This window comes from Urocampus carinirostris, chromosome 5 (assembly GCF_059441175.1).
Source record: "Urocampus carinirostris isolate Australia breed hairy pipefish chromosome 5, RoL_Ucar_1.0, whole genome shotgun sequence".
NCBI classification, from domain to species: domain Eukaryota; kingdom Metazoa; phylum Chordata; class Actinopteri; order Syngnathiformes; family Syngnathidae; genus Urocampus; species Urocampus carinirostris.
Genome location: NC_142353.1, coordinates 41,295,229 through 41,309,423, shown reverse-complemented (window position 1 = coordinate 41,309,423; position 14,195 = coordinate 41,295,229). Strand labels below are relative to the sequence as shown.

General features: G+C 39.5%; 1 protein-coding gene and 2 long non-coding RNA genes across 3 annotated transcripts in view; 2 read left to right on the top strand and 1 right to left on the bottom strand.

Annotated features, from left to right (window-relative positions):
• Positions 1–14,195, top strand: part of LOC148366413 (NMDA receptor synaptonuclear signaling and neuronal migration factor-like) — a 254,375-nt gene that overhangs the window by 74,753 nt on the left and 165,427 nt on the right. The gene's annotated exons all lie outside the window — the stretch shown is intronic.
• On the top strand, positions 11,485–12,645 carry LOC148366431 (uncharacterized). The gene is made up of 2 exons (XR_015850575.1): positions 11,485–11,852; positions 12,270–12,645. It is a non-coding gene; the product is annotated as an uncharacterized LOC148366431 (long non-coding RNA).
• LOC148366430 (uncharacterized) lies at positions 12,729–14,190 on the bottom strand. The gene is made up of 2 exons (XR_015850576.1): positions 13,938–14,190; positions 12,729–13,194 (listed from the first exon to the last, which is right to left on the bottom strand). It is a non-coding gene; the product is annotated as an uncharacterized LOC148366430 (long non-coding RNA).

The following is a 14,195-nucleotide window of genomic DNA, read 5'->3' as shown; positions in this document are numbered from 1 at the left end:
TTTTTAGTCTTGAATCCTCACCATATATCATGTTTATTCATGGAATGTTTCAACGGTGTTGGTTTTTAGCCTAGGTTGTATTTTTTGGGCCAAACGTTTGTTTTTTTTCAACAATACAATGTGTTCATGCCGTTTTACAAATGATCACTGCTTCACTGTAATGTGCAACCTTGAGCTATCCCAATCCATGCATTTTTGATGAAATGTACTGTATGCATTTACAATGCTTAGAGCAAGGCCGTAGTTTTTACTTGGAGGGAAGGGACGTGTCCCCACCAATATGGAGCAATCATTGTTTTGTCCCTACTGATATTACTTGATCACTTAAAAAAATGCCAAGGTCCCCACCACTAAGACCAAACCTATGCCCTTGGCTGAAAGTAAACAATTCTGTAGCAATATATAGAGGAAATCGTCTCCATAAATAATGAAATTAGCATTCAGGAGATTTGAGGTTGTCCAAGGGAGTTGATAATTTACTGACGAACACCAAAGAAAAATAAGAAAAAAATGTGCGACCAATCACTCAGCCTCTTCCACTGTAACTTTTAGACAGTTCGGTAAAAAGAGCCCAATTGAGACGTTATCAAATGATCAAATTTGATAAAGGTATTCGCCCAAAGTTAATGTGTGTTGTAGGTTGACCTGTTTTGTCTTTCAGATACTTTCAGCATTTTTGAACACATTTTGTGTTGCGATTCTCTAAAAATCTCATGACACAATTTAGTGGATTTAACATCTTTATAAATTAAGCCAAAAAAACCCTGAGTATATTAATAAAATCTGAATTACACTATTGAAATAAAAAATTAGATATACCTGTATTTATATATTTTAACCAAACATTTAGAAATAGCAGATATAGTTGTTCGTAGTAAGTAAGTGGTAAGTGGCCTGCATTTATATAGCGCTTTTCAAGTCAATGAAGACCTCCCAAAGCGCTTTACAATGCGCTTCACACTTACCTATTCACACATACACTCACACACCAATAAATGAAATGAAATGATAGGGAGTCAGCCATGCAAGGCACCTACCTGCTTATTGGGGGCATTAGGGATTCAGTGTCTTGCCCAAGGACACTTCGACACATAACTTGGGAATCGAACCTGCTACCTTTTGATCCCAAGACGAGCGCTCTACCTCCTGAGCTAAAAAGTCTTCATCTTGAGGTAGAATATAGGAAATTGTCCTATTCTTTAGATAGAAAATAAAATCTATCAGTCCTATTCTAATCTTTAAATCTTCTCATTTCAATGGCTTCAATCTATGTCTATGTATTTCATTTGAACTAGTAGAAAGCAATAATGCATTGTATATGTCTTGCTTTGTTGGTGACACAATGTGAAAAAAGCGTGTGTTTCAAGCGTGAATTCATTAAATCCTGTTCCACACATTTTGTGTTGTCTCATCCTTGATGAAATGAAATGAAATGATCTGCATTTATATAGCGCTTTTCAAGTTAATGAGTTCCCAAATGTGCTCCACATTTCCCAATTGCGGCCTTGCAGCCATGTAAGTCAAGTCAAGTCATTTTTATTTGTATAGCCTTAAATCACGAAGAGTCTCAAAGGGCTTCACAGATTATTACACTAAAATTATTATTATGGGGGGCTTTAACATTCATATGAACTCCCCACTCAGTTCACTTACTATTGCGTTTAGGTCTCTAATTGATGCATTTGGTTTTAATCAACTGGTTGATTTGCCAACCCATAAAGATGGAAACACGCTAGACTTGATTCTGACTCGAGGAGTTTTAACATCAAACATTATCGTGTTACCGTGTACTACCATTATCTGGGATCATTATTCAGTTACATTTGAGGTGCTAGCTAAATGTAGTGTTAAAAAAGCTGAAGGATTTAGCGGACGCAATATAAGCACTGGCACAGTTTCTGAGCTCTTTGAACTCCTTCCTGGAGCAGTTGCGTCCTTTCCTTCATACAATGGCTCGATTGACTCACTCATGAATGAGTTCAATACCATCCTGACTAGTGTCCTGGATTCAATAGCGCCCATAAAGCTAAAATCACGTCCTAAAAGACGCACGCCTTGGTTTACTGATGAAACTAGAACCCTTAAACAAGAATGCAGGAAATTGGAAAGAAAATGGCGCGCTACCAAGCTTGAGGTTTTCCATCAAACCTGCTGTGACAGCTTGTTAAAGTATAAAGCGGCCATTGCCTCTGCAAAATCGGCCTATTTAGGGGCTCAGTGTCTTACCCAAGGACACTTTGACATGTAACGAGCCGGGATTCGAACTAGGATCCCTTGATCCCAAGACGAGCGCTCTACCTCCTGAGCTACTGCCGCCGATGAAATGATGCTTCTAATGCACAATGTTGTGGCATTGCTGATCTAAAGTTTGAGCAGTTGGAGGACAAAGCAAGCATGAAGGACAATGAAATGCTCTAATTTTGTCATCTTCCCTTGTGGTAAACATGTCCGGCAACAAGGAGAAGTATTACAATAAAGTCATCAATTCAGGGGCGGAAAATAAGACCTTCATGGGAATTCAAGAAGTTTAACTTCCTTGGCACGTTTATTCCCATAAATTGGTCTACTTGTTCTGAGCAATGCCAGAGTGTGATGTTGGCACAGCTTGTAGGACTAAAATAGGTCACCTGAATTTGATGGCATATTTATGTTCTGTCTGGTGACTGTTTTGCTTTTTGTTAGAGGCAACGGGACGTTCTCTGTCCAAATAAATGGTGTCCATTTTTCATTGCTCTCGCTGGTCGATGATCCAATGTGGTAATGGACATTTAAAAGGGATGAGAATATCAGTATAGTCAATGATTTGCCGGTACGCCCTTTATGCCCTCCACTCAAGCCCTAAATTAAAGCAACCTTGAAGACGTTTTCCATTCGAACGGATAAGTGGAAAAGACGATTTTCAGTCACAGGATAAAAGCTGTTCATTAAATAGAGCAAACTATAATAATGTCTACGAAATTGGATACAAATTGTGAGAAATATTCAAAGAGGATTTGTACCTAACGCAGTTAATTATCTTTCCACTTTTTAGAATGCATAAATACTTACTATAGAATGTAAGGGAAGTCCTTATTTTTTTATTTTTTTAAGATTAGAGTGGACCTGTGCGGAAACTGCGGGTTTGGCTGTTACTGATTTAACCAGCAGGGGATGCCAGAGTACTACTACAAGAATTAATTTAAACTAGTCTTAAGTCTTAAAGCCCCAATGTGTAATTTTTGACCACGACGTGGCTCTGTGTTGTATTGTGTAAGCGAGGGCCAGTCCCACAGAGCACAGCTGGCGACAGTATGCCGGTGTCATGTCCTGCACGGTTGTCATGGCGCCCAGCTGGCCCCGCCCCTTGACACCGGCTGACCTGCATTTTCCTGATTACTCCTATGGGTACTTAAACGTGCCTTTTGGAACTGCCCTTTGCTAGATCATTGTTTACCCTTGTTGAAAACCTGTTCATGCCGAGTAATGCTTAGATTGTAATTTTCCCTGCCTTTGAGCCTGCTTTGTTTTGTTTTTGGTCCGTTTGTGTGTTGGACAACTTTTCTTTCTCAATTAAAGTGACAGATCGTCTACGCAAATGAGTTCCAACTTCCTGATTCCCGACCAGTTTCATGACAGCCGGGCAAAGAAACGGCGAAATAGTGGAGGGATTCCACTGTGTAAAACCAATAAAACTTATATATATACAAATATAGCAACAAATAAATAAATGAAAACATATCCTGAGTTTGACCAACAACACTAACATAACAAAAGTGATACAACATGAATTCATATACAGCTATTATAACCATTCAAATTACAGGAACACTGTGATCGTTTTAAGATCTGCTCTGTGGGATATGCACTGATGGCATTAAGGTCATAGCTACCCAAGCATTTCTCACGAGGTGGAAGGGGTGACCGGACCAGAACGGAGGCAGGAGGCAGGAAGGGAGAACTCAATTGCGTACGATCAAAGCTTTTATTTACCAAAATAAAAGTTGTCCAAAAACTCCAGGACAAAACAGAACAAAAACATTCTTACACTCAGAATGGTCAGGTACAGGTTTCCTCCGACTTAGACTAAACAGGACAAGGCATAACAGAACAGAAAAGGTGTAATGAGCCAACACCCGCAATACCCACAACCCAACCTTAAGTAGCAGCCATGCAATTAGCTGATCTGCTTCAGCTGGTGACCAGGGGGCGGGGCAGACCGGTCTTCACGGCGACCATGACAGCATTGCTCGATGACTCCTACGATCTTTATTTTTGCCCCGGAACCTTGAAATAATAATGTATATAATATCCTTGAATTACAATAGAATTTCTGTTCAAAACACAATAGAGGTCCTAGCTTTAACACCCACTTAGCCACTCATTATTAACATAACCGGGTTTTGACATGAATTCATAATTGTTTTGTTTATTTTTATTTTTGGCTCTTGAGTAAATTGTCGTAAATTATCGAAAATGTATTATTTGACAAAACCAGAGGAAGGCTCTGCAATATGTACCCTCTCTTAACACTGCTGATGAGATAGAGCACTATATTTCTCTGTAACAGTAAAGTATCAAAGCAAACAATGATGCAATGTACAATTTAGGAACAAAAGAGTTATTTTCCCAGTTATTAACCATCTGGTATGAGTATTGTCACTGGCGTACCAGAAGTCAGATCAGGATGGCTCTCCTGCTACTGGTAACTATGGAAACTGGCATCTGTTTCATGAGGGGGAGCAAACCCCAGCCTAAAAAAGACATCCTGGAGAGGAATGGGCCCTGCCAGGCTGTAATTGCCCAGGATACACCACAGGAAGTGGTGCCGCGACTGATTGAATTTAAAACACACACACACACACACAGTCCAAAAAAACTCATGGCTGGCAAAGTTCAGGAAGTCCAGGATTGATAGCAGGTGTACTCAGGCAGGAGAAAATCATAGAAAAAACAATTCGACAGCCTCTGCTGTCAGCACTGTCCTTAAATACTGGGTTTGTGGTTAGAATTGGGTGCAGGTGATGAGGAACAGGTGTGATTTTCCTCCAGTTTTTCTGCCTTTTTGCCTCCTCTGGAGGACGATGGCGTGCCCGACAAAAATATTCTAATTTCATGAGACAATCGTCGATGTATGACATTTTTGCGGCCGACGAACATGAAACACTTCCAAACCCAGGAAGTTGAATAAATGCAATAACTGAAGTTAACGGTGTGATTTGTACTTTTGGACCACCCTCAAATAGGGATAAATGCTAAGTCTTTGGCACCCTGGTCATCCTAGAAGGGAGATTACCACTTGTGAGGCCCCTTCTCGAGTTTTTTTTTTCCTCATGCTGAGGATTTGAGTTTTTCCTTGCCCGCTGTCATGATTACCGATGTAAATCACCTGTGCCCGCTCATTTGGCGCCAACCGCTGCAGGCTCTGATTGGCTCCCTGTCCCTACTTAAACCCTGTTGTCAGTCCATCTGCGAACTTCTGTTTATACAAGCCAAGCCTTTTTCGACCCTGACTCCCGGCTGTCCCGTTTTTTGCTCCCGTTTGTCTCCGGCTACGACCTTTTTTGATCCCGACCTCGTCTGCTCTCCCGTCCCGGCTTATGACCCATTTTTGATCCTGACTACGTCTACTCTCCTGTCCTGGCTTACAAGCCATTTGCGACCCCGACCACGCTTTGCTCTCCCAGTCCCGGCTACCGACCAGTTTTTCTGTCCCTGACACTGCCATCGCTATGGAAGATCCAATTCCGTGTTCGGATCACAATTGGAGTGTGACAGCGACTTGCTTCCCGCGTCCAGCGAACACCGGATTGTGGGTGCAGCCCTTCCTCTTTGCTTTAATAAAACTTGTGAGAAACGTAACGCAATTGTGTCCTGTTTCCGTTCTGATCCTGACACCCGCATGTTGGTCTAAGATCAGGATATGGTGTCATTGTAACCTGTGCAGTCCTTCAAGACATCTTGTGATTAAGTGCTTTACGAATAAATGTGACTTGACTTGACTTGGATCTGGTTTCTTCATAAATGTGTTCTTCCTACTTTAGACTGACACAAAGTGATATTGTTTCTGAGAAGATACACCATTGCACTTGCACAAACATTCTAATACACCCCTCACTCATTTTATGGATAATCAATATGCCCTCGGGCAAATAAATCAACCGGGACTTTCAAGACACCCTTGAGCAATATTCCCTGTAATTTTCCACGGGTCTGAGCGTTCACACAAAGTCAGTGAGCAACGCTTGAAACAACAGTGAACCACCATAATCCCAAGTGTGGCAAGATAATTCATTATCAAACATGTCCAAAACTTGACATTAAGTTACATTTTGCTGAGTTTCCGCATTGCAAAATTATTTTTCTCTTTCAAATGAATTGACTCATGTACTATTGCAAAGGTTGTACGGCCCAATTCTTTCAGAAGATAACCATTTATTTTTATTTCCTGATATATTTTGTCGCATTAACATTTTTGGGGGCTTATTTAGTCGGTTGTAAGATACAGAACTGTACTTAATCACATTTTTAGTGGAAGTACAATATTGGCAACAAGATTCACTTGATATAATTGGAAATTATTTGAATGCAACACAAACTTTTTCTTTTTTTTCCGTGTTTTTTTCTACCTTTTTTTAAATTCCTTTAAAAAAAATCTCATTGTGTTTATTTTTTCCGAGCTGTTACTTTTTTCTTTTTGCTCTCTATTTACTTTTTTCCTACATTTCTTTCTTTTCCTTTTTTTCTGTCTTTTTTCTAACTTTTTTCTTCTTTTTTTTCTCTTCCTTTTGTTTCTTTTTTTCTCAGCTTTTAACTACTTTTTCATTTTGGTATTTTTTTATTTTTTGTTCTATTCCCCCCTTCCTCATTTTGTGCATAATTTTACATAATATTTGGTCATGTTGGGATTAAAGAAGCAAAAACAACCTGAAGAGCCGTATAGGACCCGAAAGAGCCGGTTCCTTTTAGTGAGCCGAGCCGAAGAAGCCGGTTCTCGACAAACTACTAACTTTATTCAACTTCGTTCTACTTCGACTCGACTTCAAAATACTAGGACACAACGTCAGGGGAACCCGTGTATTTTTACCTTCATGCACTGTAACTTTGACTTAAGTCGCTTCTTATTTAGTCATTTTGAGCCCTCATTTTTGTGCGCTGGCTAGATTTTCTTGTGCGCTGAGAATGTGCGAGCAGTGCGCAATTGCGCACGCGCGCAGCTTAGAGGGAACACTGCCTAATTTCTTAATTCTAAACTACAGAATTTCAGCAAATATATTGGGTGGATGATGGCCCTGTTATTTAGGAACATACAAAAGAAAATTCTTATTCTATTTGTGGCTATTAGCCCAGAAACATTCATTTTTCACATGCTTGTTGTATAACCTCTGTCAAATGTCCGATCAATATTGGAGTGCCATGTGACCACAGAGTAAAGCTATGTATAGGGTCACCCATGACCCACAATATATCCATTTAAACACCTGTCAGTTCACTTCATCACTTGCCTCAAACAACACTCTGCTTTACCTATAATTATTGATCCGAGAAGGCTATGTGCCGCAATTGACATTCACGCACTATTTCACAAACACTCCCTCTGTTGGTATGAGGCATGACACACTTCGATAAAGGGGTAAAAAAAAAAAGGTAATGGAAGTGGAAAATGTATAGTGATCCCTCTCTACAACACGGTTTACTTTTCACCATTTTGCTATTTGCATTGTGATTGGCTAAACAGTCCCCTAGATAGTAGTTATTGGACAGATAGATAGATAGATAGATAGATAGATAGATAGATAGATAGATAGATAGATAGATAGATAGATAGATAGATAGATAGATAGATAGATAGATAGATAGATAGATAGATAGATAGATAGATAGATAGATAGATAGATAGATAGATAGATAGATAGATAGATAGATAGATAGATAGATAGGTTCTTTATTCATCCCTGTAGGGAAATTCACACTTCCAGCAGTATCCTTGTGTTGAAAAATAAAATAAAATAAAGATATAAAATACAAAAATACCCAATATAACGTTTTGCTATAGAGTATTTAAATAGTACTACGAAAAATACACACTGTAATAAAAATAGGGTAATATGCAAATGTGGGGTGGGGTTTAATGTGGGCTTTTACTCCCCCGGGTGGAGTTAAAGAGGCTCATGGCATGAGGAAGAAATGATCTCCTCAGTCTGTCCGTGGAACAAGACTGTGACAGTAGTCCGTCGCTGAAGCTGCTCTTCTGTTTGGAGATGATGCTGTGTAGTGGATGTGATGAATTGTCCATGATTGACCGCAGCTTGTTCAGTGCCCGTCTCTCAACTACAGTTGTCAGGCTGTCCAGCTCTGTGCCCACAACATCTTACAGTATACAGTACTTTTATTTCTTTATCCAGTGTAGGACTGAAGAAATGGTTTGTTCTTTTGTTTTAATTGTATAACAGAAAGGTGGCATGGCGGATGGGTGATTAGCGCGCAGACCCCCAAGGTGCAGAGGTTCAAGGTTCAAGTCCTTGTCGGAGTTTGCATGTTCTCCCCGACCCTGTGGGTTTTCTTTTCCCCCTCTCTCACAACTTTTTATCTTTTATTTCTCACGCTCTTTCCCTCACTCTCCTTTTCTTTTTTTGTCCCGCCCTCTCTCCTTTTCCCTCCCTCTTTCTCTTGTTTCTTTATCCATCTTTTTCTTTCTCTTTAATCTACTAGTCCGGCCCCCGACAGAATGTTTGTTCTATCGTGTGGCCCCCGAGTTAAAATGAGTTTGACACCCCTGATCTAGGGGCATATGTATGGGATGGTAAAGGGTTGGTGAAGAGGCACATACAGGGACACACACACAGCACGCACAAAATTTAGAAAAATATACGTTATATTTACATAATTTTGACACGGGACAAAGTGACCTCTTTCATCAAATAATAAGCACAACTCTTACATCAACTTGTTCAATTCCACCAATGGGAATCATGCTTGCGTGCCATCAAATAATTAGCACTCGTTTAAACATAATTTTAACTACCTTCATGCATTACACCTGCCAATTATTGTCATGATCGTTATACAACCTCTCCAATCTTTCTTCCACTCATTTTTATTTAAAGACTTGAAGGTCAACTTGGATCAAAATTGAACACGAAACTATTAAAGAGTAGACTTGATAGTAATATTTTCATGGTTGGGTAGGGTTAATTTAACTGGATTACTTTCAATTACTTTTGGATTACTCCAATACCAAATATGCTAATAAAAGACAAAAAAAACTAAATATGAATAAAATTACTAAATTTTTGCAGGCTTGGGGGGTAACGGAATACATGAAACGGCAAAAATGATGTTGGCAAGCTGTTTGGATTTATTTTCATTTTGTTTCTGTCGCATTTCATATTCGTTATGCCGGAGATCAAAGAGATCAAAGCCAAGAGAGAAAGTTTACCACATGTTGTGAGTCATATTTTTATTCATATTTAGTTTCTTTTGTCTTTTATTATTTGGTATTGGAGTAATCCAAAAGTAATTGAAAGTAATCCAGTTAAAGTAACCCTACCCAACCCTGTATTTCATGTAAGGCAGCCTTTCTGTGCTTCTGCACAACAATCGCTAGTGTTCTTTCAACAATACTCAATCTGGTTAGAGGGCCCCATCTTTTGGAAAAATGTGGATATTGCAGCAAATGTAAAATGTATGATTAGTCCTTTTTGCTAAATTGTATTTTTACTCTTTTAATTTGACGGGTCGAATTTAAAACACCAGTTTGCTTTTAACTGCTCTAGTGCCCAATTAACAATCAGGAACTATAAATTAGAGGAATAATGTATTGTGTTCATTAACTGCTATTGCACAGGGACTTTGAGAACTATTTTGTGTCTCCTTGTCGAAAAACAACAACTTTGTTAATTTAAATTACATATACATATATATATATATATATATATATATATATATATATATATATATATATACAGGGTTGGGTAGGGTTACTTTAACTGGATTACTTTCAATTACTTTTGGATTACTCCAATACCAAATATGCTCATAAAAGACAAAAAAAACTAAATATGAATAAAATTACTAAATTTTGTGCAGGCTTGGGGAGTAACGGAATACATGGAACGGCAAAAATGATGTTGGCAAGCTGTTTGGATTTATTTTCATTTTGTTTCTTTCGCATTTTATGTTCGTTTTGCCGGAGATCAAAGAGATCAAAGCCAGGAGAGAAAGCTTACCACGTGTTGTGAGTCATCATTTTATTCATATTTAGTTTCTTTTGTCTTTTATTAGCATATTTGGTATTGGAGTAATCCGAAAGTAATTGAAAATAATCCAGTTAAAGTAACCCTACCCAACCCTGTATGTGTGTATATATATATATATATATATATATATATATATATATATATATATATATATATATATTTAAATAATAAACCAAAAAAGTGAAAATCTACATTTTAAGACACTCATAGGTCTAGGAAATAGTATTTGTTTTATATTATATGAGCCTCTCCTAAAGGGGGCTGACAAACATCACTATCTTGCTACTACGGTTACCCAAAAACTTCAAAAAGGCTGGCCAAAAAAAAGAGAAGTAAAATGGTGTGCTTTGGTCATTTCGAGTCTCTATAGTTTGTATTCTTCCTTGTGTTTTTTTTATCATTCATTTCTGGTTGCACTGCACAATAATGCAGCATTTTGAGGTGTGTTTAAGGTACACAGTGTCCTTTTAAGGTAATTGTGAATGTTATATTGGTTATAAAATTATATATATATATATATATATATATATATATATATATATATATCTCATCTCATCAGCCGTACCGCTTATCCTCATTGGGGTCGCGGGGGGCTGGAGCCCATCCCAGCCATCTCCGGGCAGTGGACACCCTGAACTGGTTGCCAGCCAATCGCAGGGCACAAAGGGACAGACAACTCATTTGCTCATTCACACCTACGGACAATTTGGACCGGCCAATTCACCTGAAACGCATGTTTTTGGAACCTGGGAGGAAACCGGAGTGCCCGGAGAAAACCCACGCAAGCACGGGGAGAACATACAAACTCCGCACAGGAAGTCTGGAGCTGGATTTGAACCCACGACAGGTTCCCATGACATGAACTGTGCTGCACAAGCGCTAACCACTGCGCCGCCGTGCTGTATATGTATATATATGTATGTATATGTATGTATATGCCCACTGCCCCATGATTGCTGGGATGGGCTCCAGCACCCCCCGCGACCCTACCTAGGATAAGCGGTGCAGCTAATGAGATGAGATGAGATGAAATCCATCGGATATAGATTTGAAGTTTTTTTTGAGAGACTGTAGCCAAAGCTGTCACACATATAAAGTAACAATCCTGGCTATAGCCACCAGGGGGTTCTGCGTTGAGGGGAAGCGTCATGAGTGTATTCTTGTTATGCGCCAATCAAAAGCAAAACGTCATAATTGCAAAAATCCTTTTCTGTCCATCAACGATTATCAGGCCCAATCCCATTTCTCTCACTCGGCCCTGAGAACCCTCCAGTGAGGTCCCTCGATAGAGGAGTGCCCTCCGCGAGTTGAGTGCAAAGTGGAGATGGTTTGGACAAGACTTGCAAGGTTCCACCCCTGTCCAGGAGATGGCGGTAATATTAATTGGCTGTAGACCTCAGTGACGTATTGGTCTACGTCACATGTAAACAACTCGAGTCTCAACCTGTAGTGTGTCAGTTGGAGAGTTCGTGCAACGTTAAAAATGCCCGCTACTGCTGTGTTATTACCGATTGCCTGAAAGCTCATCATCTTTTCCGTGTCTCCAATCAACGGAGGAGAAATGTGCTATACTGAAGACAGCTTCGGCGCTATGTAGTGCTGATTCATCTTTACAAGGTACGTACACTCATTAAAAAAAATGACCCGTTCGGTCAAATACAGTAAGAGTTAACATACAATGCACGTTCACATAATACCCTATGTTTGTGTAGACATAAATGGCAATCTACTTATTAGTATCTTAATGCCATTTTATGACATATAGTAGGGGTCTTGAATCTGTGACATGACGAAACGTAAACAAACACAAGAACAGTCCACCTGACCCTTTAGCTGACATAATATCGTCACCAAACTTCCCTGTACGACCCAAAAACCTTAGTTCATAAGGAATTTAATTCAAAAGAGTTGTCATTGAATATAAAAAGGTCATTTCAACATTTTTTCATGATGCTTACATCACAGTTAAAGCGGTCTTTTTCTTTTCTATGCCCACATTTATGTCTAATTTGTTTGTTATCTATTGTGTTCCAGAGTGGCTGTCCCATAAGCGTGGACAGGTTGGACAGGAATGTTCCCATCCTGTGCTTATGGTTGGATGTGGAGTCAGAACTCATTCAGGACTTAAGGTTGAGCAAGAAGGTTATGTGGGCCCTGCAGGAGCTGCTAAAGAGGGAACAGGGCCATGGCTGGAGGTCCTGATCTACGTGTACTGGCTGGTCCACGCTCTGTCCTACCGTGTGGTGTCACGGGTCTTCAGGGTTCCCAGGTCCACCGTACAAAGAATTGTCCACAGTTAATATGGAATAAATTGCCCAAAAGCCATATTTTAGGCTCTGGAAGTCAGACCCACATTTGCATTATGTGCTTTTCTGCATTACTATTCAATAAACATCTTCATTTTGAGTAACACCTTGGTGGTTTATTTCATAATGATGTGAGATACTGTGTGTGAACTATGTGACTGTTGGACAGAAAACAACTACAAATCACTCCAGCTTAAATAATAGTTTACTTTCAGAAAAACAAACTCACATTGGGCCAAAATACATAATAGTAAATAAATAATGTGTCACAAATTTTAACAAAAATATACCAATACTTCCATAAAGCTGGAAACACAAACTGGAACTTCATTGAGTTCTTAATAAAAAAAAAAAAAAAACTTTTATAAAACAAAGGGAAACATTGCAGAGATGTCACTGTTCTGGAAATTTGTCCACGAGCTTCCCAAAAAGGACGGGAACAGCTCAGTTTTGGCCACAGTTTCTTCGAGCCTTTTCCTCGCTCCGGCAGACTCCGCTTTCAAAAAGTCAAGGAGTGTATCGTGCTTCCTTTTTTTTCTGGGTGATTTGGGGTTTGGCGCCGGATTAGAAGGTGCCAACGACGTGCCCGGTGGTGTGGATGGCGTGGTAGCTGTGATGGTGACCAGCTCTTCCACGGGACGTTCTACAGTGGCCTTTAGGTTGGGTGGAAAAAACAAGAATTACTTAATGCTGATGTATTGTACAAAACAACTGTGTATAGGATGCTCAACAAGTTGATATGAGACAGGAAATTATAGGATGTGTTCTGGATAATTATTTGATAGTGAATAGATACAAAAAATGACATGTTATTCTTATGGCTGTAAGAGCCTTCTATTGGCCAGCATCACATATGCTTTAGAATTGTCTCCACATTTGGACAACATTTTGAGAAGGTAATTAGTTTACTTAATATGTGTTTACAGAGAAGGCAGTGAACTATGTGATAGTAATTTGTTTCAACTGTATTTCCACGTGAAATTCGGAGACATTACTCATAATGCATGATGAAAACTAATGCATTCTGATCTCACATGAAATAATCATATTGTAAATAAAACACGACACCTGAAATTGTGTGCAGTAAACAAGGGCTTATGTCCAGAACGGTATTCTGACTATGCTCCATGTAGATGTAAAAGCACGACTCGTTTAAGATACAAACAGGGATGGGCTGAACCGTGATTTTCTGCACAGTTATCCTACTTTAGAGTTTGTAGCGTGAAGATTATTTTTTGGCAGCTACCTTGGTAGATTTGTGCACTTCGTAAAGTAGCGATTTTGCAATGTTCATGTTTTAACGCGAAAATACGATTTTCTATTGCATTTACGTCTAACTAAGATATCTCAATACATTTTGTTGCAAATACATGCGTGGTTGTGGAAAACTACTTACATTTGTGCGGTTCCTTTCCGGGCATGTTTGTTGATATTGAGAATTCGCAAAGACTTCTGGGTAGTCACTTCGCCGCCAAGTGAGGTAGGGAGCCCCCTCGGTCTTGAAGTGGTTACGAGATGGTTTGAGGTCACTTCTGCCTCGGACTTGAGAGTATCGGGACACACCCCATTTTCACGTGAACGCGCAAACCGAGTGACTAGGGCACATAGCGAGTGAAAGTGCGAAGAATGGGACTCAGCCATAGTGTCTGAAATC